Source organism: Hyperolius riggenbachi, chromosome 2 (genome assembly GCF_040937935.1).
Source record: "Hyperolius riggenbachi isolate aHypRig1 chromosome 2, aHypRig1.pri, whole genome shotgun sequence".
Lineage (NCBI taxonomy): Eukaryota > Metazoa > Chordata > Amphibia > Anura > Hyperoliidae > Hyperolius > Hyperolius riggenbachi.
The window spans coordinates 570,045,298-570,058,619 of NC_090647.1; the positions used below are offsets into that span (position 1 = coordinate 570,045,298).

At 52.6% G+C, this 13,322-nt stretch overlaps 1 pseudogene; it reads left to right on the plus strand.

Moving 5' to 3' along the window:
• Positions 1 to 2,981: 2,981 nt before the first annotated feature.
• Positions 2,982 to 13,322, plus strand: part of LOC137545314 (immunoglobulin superfamily member 3-like) — a 37,415-nt pseudogene continuing 27,074 nt past the window's right edge.

The following is a 13,322-nucleotide window of genomic DNA, read 5'->3' on the forward strand; positions in this document are numbered from 1 at the left end:
GGAATAATTACCTCTGCGCTGATTTCCCACTGCATACAATTTGCATTGGATTTGCATGCGAGCTGGCGTTATTTGCATCTCATTGCAGAGATTCCTGGCTTCCTGCGAATGTCACATCTCTGCTCTGCTCCCCTTCCCCCGCCTGTAATCACCAGTAAGAGGAATAATTACCTCTGCGCAGATTTCCCACTGCATACAATTTGCATGCGAGCTGGCATTCTTTGCATCTCATTGCAGAGATTCCCGGCTTCCTGCGAATGTCACATCTCTGCTCTGCTTCCCTTCCCCCGCCTGTAATCACCAGTAAGAGGAATAATTACCTCTGCGCTGATTTCCCACTGCATACAATTTGCATTGGATTTGCATGCGAGCTGGCGTTATTTGCATCTCATTGCAGAGATTCCTGGCTTCCTGCGAATGTCACATCTCTGCCCTGCTTCCCTTCCCCCGCCTGTAATCACCAGTAAGAGGAATAATTACCTCTGCGCTGATTTCCCACTGCATACAATTTGCATTGGATTTGCATGCGAGCTGGCGTTATTTGCATCTCATTGCAGAGATTCCCCCGCCTGTAATCACCAGTAAGAGGAATAATTACCTCTGCGCTGATTTCCCACTGCATACAATTTGCATTGGATTTGCATGCGAGCTGGCGTTATTTGCATCTCATTGCAGAGATTCCCGGCTTCCTGCGAATGTCACATCTCTGCCCTGCTTCCCTTCCCCCGCCTGTAATCACCAGTAAGAGGAATAATTACCTCTGCGCTGATTTCCCACTGCATACAATTTGCATTGGATTTGCATGCGAGCTGGCGTTATTTGCATCTCATTGCAGAGATTCCTGGCTTCCTGCGAATGTCACATCTCTGCCCTGCTTCCCTTCCCCCGCCTGTAATCACCAGTAAGAGGAATAATTACCTCTGCGCTGATTTCCCACTGCATACAATTTGCATTGGATTTGCATGCGAGCTGGCGTTATTTGCATCTCATTGCAGAGATTCCCGGCTTCCTGCGAATGTCACATCTCTGCTCTGCTTCCCTTCCCCCGCCTGTAATCACCAGTAAGAGGAATAATTACCTCTGCGCTGATTTCCCACTGCATACAATTTGCATTGGATTTGCATGCGAGCTGGCGTTATTTGCATCTCATTGCAGAGATTCCCGGCTTCCTGCGAATGTCACATCTCTGCCCTGCTTCCCTTCCCCCGCCTGTAATCACCAGTAAGTCTGCCGCATCGTTACAGGAAACGGGAGCTTCTGTATCCGAGGAGGAGAATCCTGAGCTCTCCGCTCCACCGTGTATCACAAGGGTTAATTGTGAGCGACGCATCGTGCGGAATAATATGTATGCAGATACACCACAGCTATTCCCAAGTGTTCCTACGTGACACTTGCACATCGCAGGGTGAGACTTCTGCCTGTCACTGGATTATTGCAAGTGCTGAAAATAAGTAACAATGGCTCCTGCTCTGTGTAACTGATTACTCCTACAGCATAATGGTGGTTCCTGGGCATTCTGTATCCCAATTAGAGCCGTTTCCATGGTTACCATGGTTACACACAACTGCAGCTCTGTGTGATGTCAGAGAGTCTTAGCTGTCTGCAGAAGTGACATTTTGGTAACCTTAAATTGCAGAAAGACGTGAGGATTTCTCATGTGTGCTTGTTTCAGTTTTATAAGAAAGGTGGGAGGTCCTCTTTAATTACCACTGCATGAGGGCCGGATTTCCCATAAGGCAGTGTAGGCACGTGCCTACAGGCGCCTGATGGTGGAAAAGCAGCTCGCGCCACTCCCTGAGCACCTCCCTCCCTCCTTCTGTATGTAGAGTCCTGCTAAGAGTATAAATGAGAGGTTACTCTCTGCATTCCACTGCTGAGATCTCCCTTCAGTCAGTCAGGGGCACCTCTAGCTACTTAATACTGAGGTTACCTCTGGCTACCTAATACTGATGGACACCTGAGGCTACCTATGATGGGCAAGGGAAGTAAGGGAGAAGTGACAGCTGAGCCAGCACACTTATTTTGCGACTCGGTGGGGTTTGTAGGTTTATAGAGGGCGGAGTCTAGGGTGCCAGGACATCTGTGCCTATAGGCTCCTGTGATGTAAATCCGGGCCTGGCTGAAGCCATTATCTGCCTCTTTCCATAGAGATTAACACTTCACCATAATTGTATTGTTAGCCCCGCCTTCTCCCCCCCCTCCCCAGCTTAACCCAAGGTGGGCTCTCCTCTCCCAGAACCCCCCATATGTTCTAGTGGCTGGAGAAGATGTTGGTAGGTCTCTGTATGATGAGTGTGATGGGGATGCTTTTGGCATGGGTCATATCAGGACATAGTAGTGGCTGGAGCAGAGATATCTATAAAATGGTGTGCGGTTAGCGGTCGCTGGTCCCCGGAGTGGCCACTTGTTGGTACGTCTCTGTGTGATGATTGTGACAGGGATCTTTCTGACCTGGGTCATGTCAGGACATAGTGGTGGCTGGAGAAGAGATATATATATATAAGATCCATGGTTATAATGCATGGTTAGCGGTTGCAGGTCCCCGTAGTGGCCACTTGTTGGTACGTCTCTGTGAGATGAGTGTGTTGGGGATATTTCTGGCTTGGTTCATATTAGGACATAGTGGTGGCTGGAGAAGAGATATCTATAAAATGGTGTGCGGTTAACGGTCACTGGCCCCCGGATTGGCCACATGTTGGTACGTATGTGTGAAATGAGTGTGATGGGGATGTGTCTGCAGAGAGTGTCTGCTCTCTGTGGTTCAGTGACTCCGCTGTGTATCGTGTCTGTGAAGTGTTGCGTCAGGAGTTTAGAGTTACATTATTTCCTGTCCAGCTTGTTGTCGCATAGTGGCGGCCCCCTTAGTCCCCATCGCTGGGCATGTGTCTGGTGGACCCCCCTGTGCCCCCCATGGCTCCGGGCCCCTCAGGTGGTGAGCCTGGCACAGATTGGTAGCGGTGGCGTCACATCTGTCGGGTAACGAGACGTCTGTCTGTCTGTCTGTGGTTTCCTGTATTGTGGGAGGAAGCTGCAGCCGTCGGTGTGACTAGAGAGCTCAGATCAGCGACATCTCGCCATGGTGTCTGTCACCGGCTGTCTCCTCTGCCTCACCATCCTGGGTAAGTGACAGATGCCCCCCAATACTGGAGACCAAAGACCTGGGGACCCCCTTGTTCACGACTAAAATGCAACAGCAAAACTGTAAGAGTGCAAGCTTTGTTGTTCAAGAAATAGGTGCACAATACCGGTCCTGGTGGTGGGCAGTTAGTGGGTGGTGGGTGCAGGGCAACGCTGCTTTGCACCCCTGTGCCCTGTGCCCACCACCAGGACCGGTATGTGCATCTATTTCTTGAACAACAAAGCTTGCACTCTTACAATTTTGCTGTTGCACTTTAGTTGTGGATTAAAACCCAAATGCTTGCAGTGCCGACCTCTGTCTCTTTCCTCTTACGCTAAAACTCTGATGGGGGCCCCTAATGTTCCCACCCCTTCCCTTGCCTCCCCTGGTGACATCACAGCCTGGGGGCCCATCTCACAAGGGGCAGAAAACAAGTGTGGGCAGCATAATCGTCACACCCATAACAAGTGTCGCCACAAATGCACCTGATCTGAAGTATAGTCCCTTGTGTCGGAGGAAGGGAAGCTTAGTAGTTGGGCCCCTTCCAGCTCTCGGCCCCGCTGCAGTCACATTGGCTGCTCCCCCCAGTTACGCCCCTGCCCAGGAGGATCGCCTGGGACTCCTCCCCATAGATTGGTGCAGGATTGTCAGATCCAGGGAATACTAGGAATGAGCAAAATCGTCTCAGGGAGGATCACGAGATTCTCGTCTGTCTTCCAATCGCTCCCCGAGAAGCTTGCAGCTCACAAAGTATCCTACGGGCCCTGCAGTGCACCAGGGCCCCTGTGTGATTCCTGGCTTCAGCAGTGTGAGCTCCACACATCCTCACATTCACAGGGCTACCTCTACACACAATGGGGCCCCCCGGGCAAAATTACCCTAAGGGCCCCCCTGATAGACCTGACCTCCCCCCTCTCTCCCCCCCGGTCCAACCTGAGCTCCCCCCTTCCCTAAAGTGGCATTAGCGGACCCTGCCTTGGCTGATGGCTAGTCCGCTTGCCACTGTCACATGGGCCATATCAGATCATAGTATGGAGTGCTGAGAAGTGTGTGAATTAGTAATTGCAGTAAAGGCCCTTTTCCACTGGCTGCGATCCGCTTCAAAAAGCGGATGGCAGCCATTCTGCCAATCACTAGAGCACCGCGATAACATGTGAATCGGGTCACTCATTTTCCACTTCCGCGATTCGTTTTTTGCTGAAACGCAATTGTGGGCCGGCGCGATTCTTGTTGTAATCGCGCAATGTTTCAGGGCAGCTACACACCCAGTCGCCCCTAGTGCAAAATCAGCTTGGTGATTTGTGCTTGCTAGTGGAAAAGGGCTCTCGCTTCGAAGATGCGTTTATCCTAAAAACTTTCCAGCGACCAGCGTCCAGCACTAGGTGTGTGTGGGAAGATCTGGTATCAGCAGCAGCATCTTGTGGTAGAAAAGGGGTACTGCAAGTAAAGATAATTGCCAGAAATCCTCTGACTGCCTGCCTGGGGCAATCTATAAGAAGCATTTAGACCAGTGATGACTAACCTTGGCACTCTAGCGGTGGTGGAACTACAAGACCCATGAGGCATTGCAATACTCTGACAGCTCTAAGCATAACTCGGGGAGGCAGAGGCATGATGGGATTTGTAGTTTTGCCACAGCTGGAGTGCCAAGGTTGGCCATCACTGCTTTAGACTAATGCCGGTACACACAGAGATTTTTTGGTAGATTAACTGTCAGATCAATTATTTCCAATATGTCTGATCTGATTTCAGATCAATTTTCCCATCGATTTTTCCTTCACTTCTATGGAAAATAGATTGGAAATCAGATTGGATATATTGGAAATAATTGATCTGGCAGTAAATATGCAGGAAATCTCATTGTGTGTACCAGGCATAATACTGTGTGTGCAAATTGTCTGTACCTTCTGCCCCTCCCTCCCCCCATAGCATAAACAGAATATAAGGAGGATACACCAGCTACCAGGGGCATAGCAATAGGGGGTGCAGAGGTCTCGACCGCATCAGGGCCCTTGGAAACAGAGGGGCCCTCCCTCATCTGCAGTATTAGCTCTCTATTGGTCCTGTGCTCATAATAATCACTTCTTTAGATGCTTTGATTAGTGGTAATCAGTAACAAGCTATTTCCCATCCCCTTCTTGCACCTCTGACACTGTAATTGCCATTGGCAGGTTTTACTGCACTCTGTCAATTGCTATGTATAGATTGCTTGGGGGGGGGGGGGGGCATGTAAGATTCGCAGCAGGGCCCACAGCTCATTAGCTACGACACTGCCAGCTGTTATATTCTATGGGCACAGATAAATTAAGGCAAGGAACTCCCACTTATACGAAACTTATAGTATTATAGATATACTTATGTATTATATGTATTATAGATATATAGTCAAATACCACAGGACACAGTCACAGTTCTTGTGGAGTCCAGACCTGACCACCAGGGGGAGCAGCACTATATTATAGGCTGATGGTGTATTATATGTATTATAGATATATAGTCAGATACCACAGGACACAGTCACAGTTCTTGTGGAGTCAGGCCTGACCACCAGGGGGAGCTGCACTATATTATAGGCTGATGGTGTATTATATGTATTATAGATATATAGTCAGATACCACAGGACAGTCACAGTTCTTGTGGAGTCAGGCCTGACCACCAGGGGGAGCTGCACTATATTATAGGCTGAAAATGTATTATATGTATTATAGATATATAGTCAGATACCACAGGACACCTTCACAGGTCTTGTGGAGTCCAGGCCTGACCACCAGGGGGAGCTGCCTATATTATCGGCTGATAGTGTATTATATGTATTATAGATATATAGTCAGATACCACAGGACCCCTTCACAGGTCTTGTGGAGTCCAGGCCTGACCACCAGGGGGAGCTGCACTGATTTATAGGCTGATAATGTATTATATGTATTATAGATATATAGTCAGATACCACAGGACACCTTCACAGGTCTTGTGGAGTCCAGGCCTGACCACCAGGGGGAGCTGCACTGATTTATAGGCTGATAATGTATTATATGTATTATAGATCTATAGTCAGATACCACAGGACACCTTCACAGGTCTTGTGGGGTCCAGGCCTGACCACCAGGGGGAACTGCACTGATTTATCGACTGATAATGTATTATATGTATTATAGATATATAGTCAGATACCACAGGACACCTTCACAGATCTTGTGGAGTCCAGGCCTGACCAGCAGGGGGAGTTGCACTATATTATAGGCTGATAGTGTATTATATGTATTATAGATATATAGTCAGATACCACAGGACACCTTCACAGATATTGTGGAGTCCAGGGCTGACCACCAGGGGGAGCTGCACTATATTATAGGCTGATAGTGTATTATACGTATTATAGATATATAGTCAGATAGCACAGGACACCCTCACAGATCTTGTGGAGTCCAGGCCTGACCACCAGGGGGAGCTGCACTGTATTAGGCTGGTTGTTTTATCTTATCGCTGATCAGATATTTTGTATATATGTTCACATGCCCTTGACTATATACTGTCCCGACAGGTCTGTCACTGGCTGATCGGGAGGTGACCATCCAGCAGGGGCGCTTGTACCGCACTGTGGGCACCCATGTCACCGTCTGGTGCAAGGTGAGCGGCTACCATGGCCCCTCTGTGCAGGACTTTGAGTACATCTTCTATATGCCTTCATCCCCGAAACTGGAGAAGAATGTGATCAGCACCAGGAACCCACACTTCTCCTTCCAGATGTTCTCCAGCCGGGTCTCAAGTGGTGACATCGCTATACAGAGGGTGTCCGGGGACCACACGGTGCTGCATTTCCTCCACGTACAGGAGGAGGACACCGGGGAGTATGAGTGCGCCACACCCAGCACCGACCTCGTCTACAAGGGCATCTACGGCGCCAAGATGAACCTCACCGGTAAGCCACCAGCCTCTGGGGCGGCCAGGGGACCTTCCTACGGCACCTCCGGGGGCAATACATGTCCAGATAATTCACTGACAGGACAACCGAGACCTCCCTCCATAGAAGGGTCTGATTATCAGAAAACCTCACCCAGATTAACCCCTTCTCTGGTACATACAGACTTGTGACTGCCCCCCAAAAAAATAAACGTGAAAACATTTTTAAAGAGTTGACATAGCAAAATAAATCAAAAAGTTATCAATTAGATCAAACAAATTATCACTGGTGTAACTAAGGAGCTGGTGAAAGTTTTGCATGGGGCCCCAAGCACTGTATTTATATGGATTCCTAAAATCTAACAAGGACAGCTGCAGTGTCAGAGAGGTGTAAGCAGGGGAGGGGACAGCTGCAGTGTCAGAGAGGTGTAAGCAGGGGAGGGGACAGCTGCAGTGTCAGAGAGGTGTAAGCAGGGGAGGGGACAGCTGCAGTGTCAGAGTGGTGCAAGCAGGGGAGGGGACAGCTGCAGTGTCAGAGAGGTGTAATCAGGGGAGGGGACAGCTGCAGTGTCAGAGAGATGTAAGCAGGGGAGGGGACAGCTGCAGTGTCAGAGAGGTGTAAGCAGGGGAGGGGACAGCTGCAGTGTCAGAGAGGTGTAAGCAGGGGAGGGGACAGCTGCAGTGTCAGAGAGGTGTAAGCAGGGGAGGGGGCAGCTGCAGTGTCAGAGAGGTGTAAGCAGGGGAGGGGACAGCTGCAGTGTCAGAGAGGTGTAAGCAGGGGAGGGGACAGCTGCAGTGTCAGAGAGGTGTAAGCAGGGGAGGGGACAGCTGCAGTGTCAGAGAGTTGTAAGCAGGGGAGGGGACCACTGCAGTGCCAGAGAGATGTAGGCAGGGGAGGGAACAGTTGCAGGGTCAGAGAGGTGTAAGCAGGGGAGGAGACAGCTGAAGTGTCAGAGAGGTGTAAGCAGGGGAGGGGACAGCTGCAGTGTCAGAGAGGTGTAATCAGGGGAGGGGACAGCTGCAGTGTCAGAGAGATGTAAGCAGGGGAGGGGACAGCTGCAGTGTCAGAGAGGTGTAAGCAGGGCAGGGAACAGCTGCGGTGTCAGAGAAGCGTAAGCAGGGGAGGGGACAGCTGCGGTGTCAGAGAAGTGTAAGCAGGGCAGGGAACAGCTGCGGTGTCAGAGAAGCGTAAGCAGGGGAGGGGACAGCTGCAGTGTCAGAGAGGTGTAAGCAGGGGAGGGGGCAGCTGCAGTGTCAGGGAGGTGTAAGCAGGGGAGGGGACAGCTGCAGTGTCAGAGAGGTGTAAGCAGGGGGGGGGGACAGCTGCAGTGTCAGAGAGGTGTAAGCAGGGGAGGGGACAGCTGCAGTGTCAGAGAGGTGTAAGCAGGGGAGGGGACAGCTGCAGTGTCAGAGAGGTGTAAGCAGGGGAGGGGACAGCTGCAGTGTCAGAGAGGTGTAAGCAGGGGAGGGGACAGCTGCAGTGTCAGAGAGTTGTAAGCAGGGGAGGGGACCGCTGCAGTGCCAGAGAGATGTAGGCAGGGGAGGGAACAGTTGCAGGGTCAGAGAGGTGTAAGCAGGGGAGGAGACAGCTGAAGTGTCAGAGAGGTGTAAGCAGGGGAGGGGGCAGCTGCAGTGTCAGGGAGGTGTAAGCAGGGGAGGGGACAGCTGCAGTGTCAGAGAGGTGTAAGCAGGGGGGGGGGACAGCTGCAGTGTCAGAGAGGTGTAAGCAGGGGAGGGGACAGCTGCAGTGTCAGAGAGGTGTAAGCAGGGGAGGGGACAGCTGCAGTGTCAGAGAGGTGTAAGCAGGGGAGGGGGCAGCTGCAGTGTCAGAGAGGTGTAAGCAGGGGAGGGGACAGCTGCAGTGTCAGAGAGGTGTAAGCAGGGGAGGGGACAGCTGCAGTGTCAGAGAGGTGTAAGCAGGGGAGGGGACAGCTGCAGTGTCAGAGAGTTGTAAGCAGGGGAGGGGACCACTGCAGTGCCAGAGAGATGTAGGCAGGGGAGGGAACAGTTGCAGGGTCAGAGAGGTGTAAGCAGGGGAGGAGACAGCTGAAGTGTCAGAGAGGTGTAAGCAGGGGAGGGGACAGCTGCAGTGTCAGAGAGGTGTACTCAGGGGAGGGAACAGCTGCAGTGTCAGAGAGATGTAAGCAGGGGAGGGGACAGCTGCAGTGTCAGAGAGGTGTAAGCAGGGCAGGGAACAGCTGCGGTGTCAGAGAAGCGTAAGCAGGGGAGGGGACAGCTGCGGTGTCAGAGAAGTGTAAGCAGGGCAGGGAACAGCTGCGGTGTCAGAGAAGCGTAAGCAGGGGAGGGGACAGCTGCAGTGTCAGAGAGGTGTAAGCAGGGGAGGGGGCAGCTGCAGTGTCAGGGAGGTGTAAGCAGGGGAGGGGACAGCTGCAGTGTCAGAGAGGTGTAAGCAGGGGGGGGGGACAGCTGCAGTGTCAGAGAGGTGTAAGCAGGGGAGGGGACAGCTGCAGTGTCAGAGAGGTGTAAGCAGGGGAGGGGACAGCTGCAGTGTCAGAGAGGTGTAAGCAGGGGAGGGGACAGCTGCAGTGTCAGAGAGGTGTAAGCAGGGGAGGGGACAGCTGCAGTGTCAGAGAGTTGTAAGCAGGGGAGGGGACCGCTGCAGTGCCAGAGAGATGTAGGCAGGGGAGGGAACAGTTGCAGGGTCAGAGAGGTGTAAGCAGGGGAGGGGGCAGCTGCAGTGTCAGAGAGGTGTAAGCAGGGGAGGGGACAGCTGCAGTGTCAGAGAGGTGTAAGCAGGGGAGGGGACAGCTGCAGTGTCAGAGAGGTGTAAGCAGGGGAGGGGACAGCTGCAGTGTCAGAGAGTTGTAAGCAGGGGAGGGGACCACTGCAGTGCCAGAGAGATGTAGGCAGGGGAGGGAACAGTTGCAGGGTCAGAGAGGTGTAAGCAGGGGAGGAGACAGCTGAAGTGTCAGAGAGGTGTAAGCAGGGGAGGGGACAGCTGCAGTGTCAGAGAGGTGTAATCAGGGGAGGGGACAGCTGCAGTGTCAGAGAGATGTAAGCAGGGGAGGGGACAGCTGCAGTGTCAGAGAGGTGTAAGCAGGGCAGGGAACAGCTGCGGTGTCAGAGAAGCGTAAGCAGGGGAGGGGACAGCTGCGGTGTCAGAGAAGTGTAAGCAGGGCAGGGAACAGCTGCGGTGTCAGAGAAGCGTAAGCAGGGGAGGGGACAGCTGCAGTGTCAGAGAGGTGTAAGCAGGGGAGGGGGCAGCTGCAGTGTCAGAGAGTTGTAAGCAGGGGAGGGGACCGCTGCAGTGCCAGAGAGATGTAGGCAGGGGAGGGAACAGTTGCAGGGTCAGAGAGGTGTAAGCAGGAGAGGAGACAGCTGAAGTGTCAGAGAGGTGTAAGCAGGGGAGGGGACAACTGCAGCGTCAGAGAGGTGTAAGCAGGGGAGGGGACAACTGCAGCGTCAGAGAGGTGTAAGCAGGGGAGGGGACAGCTGCAGCGTCAGAGAGGTGTAAGCAGGGGAGGGGACAGCTGCAGTGTCAGAGAGGTGTAAGCAGGGGAGGGGACAACTGCAGCGTCAGAGAGGTGTAAGCAGGGGAGGGGACAGCTGCAGTGTCAGAGAGGTGTAAGCAGGGGAGGGGACAACTGCAGCGTCAGAGAGGTGTAATCAGAGTAAGGAAAAAGTTTTGCATGGGGCCCCAAGCACTGTATTTATATGGATTCCTAAAATCTAACAAGGACAGCTGCAGTGTCAGAGAGGTGTAAGCAGGGGAGGGGACAGCTGCAGTGTCAGAGAGGTGTAAGCAGGGGGGGGGGACAGCTGCAGTGTCAGAGAGGTGTAAGCAGGGGAGGGGACAGCTGCAGTGTCAGAGAGGTGTAAGCAGGGGAGGGGACAGCTGCAGTGTCAGAGAGGTGTAAGCAGGGGAGGGGACAGCTGCAGTGTCAGAGAGGTGTAAGCAGGGGAGGGGACAGCTGCAGTGTCAGAGAGTTGTAAGCAGGGGAGGGGACCGCTGCAGTGCCAGAGAGATGTAGGCAGGGGAGGGAACAGTTGCAGGGTCAGAGAGGTGTAAGCAGGGGAGGGGGCAGCTGCAGTGTCAGAGAGGTGTAAGCAGGGGAGGGGACAGCTGCAGTGTCAGAGAGGTGTAAGCAGGGGAGGGGACAGCTGCAGTGTCAGAGAGGTGTAAGCAGGGGAGGGGACAGCTGCAGTGTCAGAGAGTTGTAAGCAGGGGAGGGGACCACTGCAGTGCCAGAGAGATGTAGGCAGGGGAGGGAACAGTTGCAGGGTCAGAGAGGTGTAAGCAGGGGAGGAGACAGCTGAAGTGTCAGAGAGGTGTAAGCAGGGGAGGGGACAGCTGCAGTGTCAGAGAGGTGTAATCAGGGGAGGGGACAGCTGCAGTGTCAGAGAGATGTAAGCAGGGGAGGGGACAGCTGCAGTGTCAGAGAGGTGTAAGCAGGGCAGGGAACAGCTGCGGTGTCAGAGAAGCGTAAGCAGGGGAGGGGACAGCTGCGGTGTCAGAGAAGTGTAAGCAGGGCAGGGAACAGCTGCGGTGTCAGAGAAGCGTAAGCAGGGGAGGGGACAGCTGCAGTGTCAGAGAGGTGTAAGCAGGGGAGGGGGCAGCTGCAGTGTCAGGGAGGTGTAAGCAGGGGAGGGGACAGCTGCAGTGTCAGAGAGGTGTAAGCAGGGGGGGGGGACAGCTGCAGTGTCAGAGAGGTGTAAGCAGGGGAGGGGACAGCTGCAGTGTCAGAGAGGTGTAAGCAGGGGAGGGGACAGCTGCAGTGTCAGAGAGGTGTAAGCAGGGGAGGGGACAGCTGCAGTGTCAGAGAGGTGTAAGCAGGGGAGGGGACAGCTGCAGTGTCAGAGAGTTGTAAGCAGGGGAGGGGACCGCTGCAGTGCCAGAGAGATGTAGGCAGGGGAGGGAACAGTTGCAGGGTCAGAGAGGTGTAAGCAGGGGAGGAGACAGCTGAAGTGTCAGAGAGGTGTAAGCAGGGGAGGGGACAACTGCAGCGTCAGAGAGGTGTAAGCAGGGGAGGGGACAACTGCAGCGTCAGAGAGGTGTAAGCAGGGGAGGGAACAGCTGCAGCGTCAGAGAGGTGTAAGCAGGGGAGGGGACAGCTGCAGTGTCAGAGAGGTGTAAGCAGGGGAGGGGACAACTGCAGCGTCAGAGAGGTGTAAGCAGGGGAGGGGACAGCTGCAGTGTCAGAGAGGTGTAAGCAGGGGAGGGGACAACTGCAGCGTCAGAGAGGTGTAATCAGAGTAAGGAAACAGTTTAAGGGTTACCACTATACAATGCACATATAGAGGTGTTCATTACCAGCATAGCACCAATTCAAAGCTAGTAAGATGGATGGAGGGCCCCTCTCGGCCAGGGGCCCCAATGTGATTGCAACCTCTGCATCCCCTATTGCTATGCCACTGCAAATTATAATTCTAATAATAGAAATGGTGCCTCCGTAACTGCAAATCGATATTTACCTTTTATGGAGGTGAAAAAATACGTTTAACCCTTCATAAGTAATCTGTATCGCCGGAAGTTACTATATATCAGCGACATAAACCCCTCAATGACAGCAAGGCTGGAAATTCTATTCAGTTCACCACACACCATACAATCTTGATTGTTCAATCCTACGACTTTCATGTAGTATAAGAGCCTATCAAAACAATCCTATTAAAGTATTTTAAATTTTTTGGCCCTTACACTACATAGATTTGGTAAATCTGTACAACCAAGATTGTATGGAGTGTGTTGAGCATTAGTCCCGGAATTCACAGGCCAATCTGCAACTGATCTCACAGACTGATAGCCGTTCCCACTGATTGCCGATCAGTGATTGATCATTGACAGGGATGCCAAATCAATGTACAAACGGGAAATTCCCTGAGCTTCCTGTTGCACTATTTTGGTTGCTTCCACTTCAAACATGGTCTAGAAGTTGGTGTTCTCCTCTGGATGTCCTGTAGGTGAGTTGTCCTGAGGTTCAGAGGCCACAGAGTAGATTGACCATATGGGAGTGTATGTGTCCCCCTCCAGCCCATCTACATACCCATGTGAGTCGAGGTTCTCTGTGGCCTCTGCAGGGTCTGTCTTCTTCTGTTGAGTATGGTCCAGCAGCTTGGAGGTCATGGGTTGCCTCATCTGCTTTGGGTCACCTAAGATCTCAGGAGAAGCTTAACCTATACTGAACTGAGGTCCTGCCACGTGAGAGCTCTACCCCACCTAATTCCTGCTGTCTGCAAACCAGTCGGATAAATCCCTGATGCCAGTAACAGGATACCAGAGTCTGACCGACCAATTGGCTGACCCAGCAGGTCACTAAGATCTGGCAGTTGCCCAGGTAGACA